This window comes from Parus major, chromosome 2 (genome assembly GCF_001522545.3).
Source record: "Parus major isolate Abel chromosome 2, Parus_major1.1, whole genome shotgun sequence".
NCBI classification, from domain to species: Eukaryota; Metazoa; Chordata; class Aves; order Passeriformes; family Paridae; genus Parus; species Parus major.
Window position 1 is genome coordinate 51015155 of NC_031769.1, and position 4943 is coordinate 51020097.

Consider the following 4943-nt stretch of genomic DNA (forward strand, 5'->3'; position numbering starts at 1 on the left):
GGCTCTATGAGGGCACTGCTATTATAGGAACAAGGCATTCCCAGGTGGAAAATGAGCAGTATGGAAGGCTACCTTTGCTGATCCACCCTAATCATCATTTTAGAAAGACAGCAATTTGCAGGCAGTTGGGTATGAGGAAGTAATGCTGCTTGATGAGTTGGCAGGACCTGCATGCTCTTTTCCCAGCTTTGTCTGCCTGCTGATGGATCAGCTGTGCTGCTGAACAGACAACGTGGCCTCTGACCACAGGGGGAGCAGCCCAACAGCACAAAGAAGGCGTGCTGTTGCAAGCTGATTAGAGAATTGGAAAAATGATGTTTCACTGACTTATACACAGGGCCTCTGTAGCCTTGATAATGTAGTCAATTCCCTGGGCTGCAGAAAGAGTGGAGCCCCACAGGTGAGCTATTTGTAGATCAAAGCTATTAATAGCTATCCTCAGCTAAGGCAGACTGGGTCAAGGAGCTCTCCTCTCTCCTGTACCTCTGAATTCACAGCTGTAGCTTAGAACCTGCTGTAACTGCACAGGCAGCAAATTACTGAGCACCTTAAATAAAGATGGAAGAAAACAGCATGTACCATCAGAGGTTAATCTGTGAACCATGATGGCCCTGTTGCCTCCAGAAGGGCTCCACATCTTCAGGGGTACAGGGAAATTTTCTTGAATGTTCAGTAGACACTTCAGTGATGTGAAAGTTGAGTTAGGGGTGTCCTGAATGAGGAACGTGGCAGTGGCCATGTCTCAAGAGGCAACCTAACCCTTAACCCATATCTAGGTGGTGCCCAAGTAATCCGAGAGCTGTGGAGGTGGTGGAGTCTGGTTTCCTATGGTATTGTCTTGTGGTGTGTTATCTGCTATCTCATTAGATGGAAAATCCCACTGTCTTACCAGGACTAGAGTTCAGGACATTTCACTTTGCACCCATCAAGGGCAACCATGCTGTAGCCTTCTCAGTGGGGGAGTTGATGGAGGTTTTCTTCTCACCATCTGCTGGTTTATTTTCCATGCTGGAGGAACTGAAGATATCTGAAGCTGCCATGTGTTTGTTACATTGGACTGGCAGGCCAGCAGGATTGAAGGTTGCTGGGAGGAAACTGAGTGAAATTATGCATACACATAAGCATGCACACACAGTGCACAATTACAGTAACCTCACTGCCTTAGGAAACCAAGCTTCAAGTAACATGAGCTGTAGTAGGATTATATGAAAAATGGTATTTTCTTCAAATAGCAAAGTAGTCACTAAAGTTTGGACACCTAGTGGTTCAACGACATCTGAACATGGACATACACAGAGAGAGAAAATTATAAGCAGAACGAAAAGTGACAAAAAAAACCACCTCAAAAATATACACAGTTCACTAAGATATTTTTGAAGTGTGAGTGTGCTTGTAATACAGTTTATACACACAGCTGTACTGAGCAGTGGGCATAACTCATAAACTTTAAAAAAAGTAGAATTGTTTTTATTCTTCTTGCAGAAAGAGATCACAACATATTCAAGGCTGATGGTGTAAATCCGTTTTTAAACCTACCTAGTGGAGTACTGTCCCAACAAAAAAAGTTGTTCTGCAGTGTTTTCTTTCAAAAGAAAAGAAATCCATTCAAAATAACCATCAAGCTACAGTCAGGCGTTTTGTTTGGTTTGTCCCAAGCAGCCCCTTGCAGATGATTATAAGCTATATTTGTCTCTGCTCCTTGTTCCACATGGAACCACATGTAGAGGTCAGAGGAGCTGTGACTGCTCCTCTGATCTCTACATGGTCATAATGATCACAATACAGTTACAGAATTCCCCACTGCTACAGAGATGCTGTGTGGATGGTAGAGTAGGGTGTGATGCTGCTCCCAGTGCTCAAGTTTTTCTTCACGATAAGGTTATTTTTGTGTGAGCTGCTCCTCCATAGAGAATTCCTCCCCAGTCTTCAATACACTTCAGTGATGTAGGAATTAGGTGTCAGGTGAAATCCTGTCTGATGTAACTGTAAATTACTGAGGTTAGGTTGTAGATGACAGGAATCAGCTACTTAAATTAATCATGACATGTACAATACTTGGTAGGTAGTAAAAAAATTACTCATAATAGCGAAGATGGAAGTGTTTAGTTCTGAATTATATCTATGGAGCTATTTCTTTCCTTTAAAGTTTAAGTATTGAAAGCACTAAGTACTTGTGCACAGTTCAGTTCAGTGTAGACACTTCTGAAAGCAGCTATAAATATATTTACCTCTCCAAATTTGAGTAAGCCTCTGGCAAGTGCTAAATATTGTCAAGTCTGTTTTGCATTCTCTCAATGTTTTGATGTCTGGCTTCTGCTTTATGCTACCACAGAGTTGGCAAGGCACAGACAAAGCATTTTTCCCAGCTCCCAACCATATCACAAACTCCACAGGCTTATAAAGCAGTGGCTTTCCCTAATGCTGCAAGTATAAAAATGCCTAACCAGAGAAAAGAAATACTTTTGGTACAAATAACTGCTAATAAAAAAAGTTTTACAGTACTGTGGTAGAAAATTGCCAAGGGCTAAATGGCCGCAAATTGCAATTTTTCTTGCAGAAAAGCTGCTTTTGAACTATGCATGGGAATCTGACTCCATCCTTGGGACTGCTTGAACTGAGCAATGATCAAGTGATATTCCCCAGGGAACCTTTCTTGGCATGGCCTGTGCTCCAAACCTGGCTTTTACAGAGAACTGGAGAAAGAAATAGGGCAGAGGCATCTACAAAACATTCCCGATAGCTTTCCTACAACTTAATTAACTCTGTGCAGGACGTGAAAAAGCCTCTCTGTGTGGAAGATGACAGGGAACATCCCCAGGTCCCAGGGATGAGGCTCAGTAGGACCTTTTTTCTCTTCTTCCTCCCTGTGTCTGCTCAGATACATTTCTATCTGGTATTGCAAGCCACAAACATTCAAAACTCTGTCACTCAGAAACAGCATGATTGGTTTTAGTAATCAGGTCATCTTCATAAATATGATTTTGCTTCTTTGCCCTCTGGTGTTGCATCTACAGATCACCACCTTTTATGGGTTTTTTTACTTATTTCTCATTTATTTATTTGCCAGTTATTTCAATATCAATTTTTAAAGTTTTCATGCAGCACCAATGAGCATGACATTTTCCTTAAAATATGTAGACTGGAATTCTCTGTTAAACCAAGGCAGAGGATTTAAGAAAGATACAAAATACCACAGGTTCAAACTAGAGCAGCTGTTGTCCAAACTATTATTTATAAACATGTAGTAAGTGACCAGTCCAATGCTTAGCAAAAACAGAACCTCAACAACATGTGTCAGTCAGACAGGTTGACAGGAATAGAAAGGTGCCAGGCAGCAGGATAGAAAACAAATCATTCCCTTATCAGAAGATGCTCTCAGAGAAGAGCTTCATGACCCTGGACTACTGAACATTCCTGAAAAGCTTCAAGGTTGCAGGAAGGGTAAGGAAATACTTCTCTAGAGATCAAAAGTCCCTAAAGAAAATTTGGCTTAGCCAACCTAAAAAAAAATATTGATTAGAAGCTGGATTGTCTTCATATGCTACAGACTGCATAAGTCAAGACATAATTTGCACCCTCTGAGAGTCACTCACTGCAGTTGAACTGTAGTTTTGGATTGAACGTGGAAGTTTTAGTGGTTTGTACCACTTGAATTAATATTTTTGAATAGCCACGCAACTGACAGCTACTTCTGTAAATCGTGACATGGAGAAGAAAACTTTCTTGGGTCTCACAGACTGTGGTTCAGCCCTCAGAACACCTCAGCACCTCATTTGCCTGCTGTCCTTTCTCAAGCTGGACTTCATGAAGAAGCCATGATAGTATCTCTGTTGTCCCAGAACTGTACAGCTCAGAGCAAGACCACCAACACTCAACAAACGTGCCTGCCTCACCACAGTCCTTTCAACAAGAAGCCAGGTAAGGTCTAAATTTCCTCAATGAAGTGGGCAGGGCTATTGGCTAGACCTGTGCAAGAGTCATAAGCATTCCTTATTCCAAAATCATATGCCTGGGGTTCTTGGAAACACATTACTGGTCTGTGCTGGTATGTAATGACCTTCTAATCAAGTGACTGAAACTTCTATTTTGTTATTTAGAAATTCGGGCCTGGTAATGAACTTTACTGATTCACTTTTCAGGTAAAAGTCTCAAGTAGCATCCTTAAAATTTCCCAAAAGTCCCAAAAATGTCAGCCCCTACAAATGGATACATTTAGCTCTCGGAAGGCAAGAGGCCAATTCCATACAGACAACTAGAACCTCATGGCACCTATAAACTTTGGCAAACATGAGCTACATTAATTTGCCCACAGAGGGAATGTGGGGTGACTGGTGGTCAGTTGCCCAAATGTTCTGCCTGCTAGCCATAGTCTTTAGCCACTGGGCTCTTCACCTGGTGTGTCTGACTGCTGTGGTCAAGGCATGCTGCAGGCTATTGTAAGTTAGTGGGACATGGGCTCTGACTCAATGCAGCCTGACTTTTGGTTTTCTTCCTCAGATGGCTTTTTCCCCTGGTCTCTGGCTATATCTAGGCAGTGAACAGAGTAAAATGAAGAGTTCCTGATAACAGCCACATTGGACTGAAAAAACCACCAGCTTTAATCCTTTTTTTCTGTGTCTCTTCATTTTTCAGCATCTATAAAACCAAAGTATTAAAATACGGCAGATGTCAGTCAAGCATTTCTACAAAGTTAAAGCTATGCTTCCATAACCGTCTGTTGCCTCTGGAGTGAGAAACTGGGGAATGGTAAAGCTTTCTTGAGTGTTCTGTAAAGTCAGTAATGTGAGCTTTTTTAAGAGCGAGTCCTCTGTCAAGATGTTTAGTGGGGAAAGCCTCTGTAGACTGAGGGTCCCTGCAGTCATCCCATCTCTTGAAGTTTGTGGTCTTAGCACTTGGTCTGATGTCATTTGGGAACACTTGCCTTTGTTTTTGGCAAGCCCATT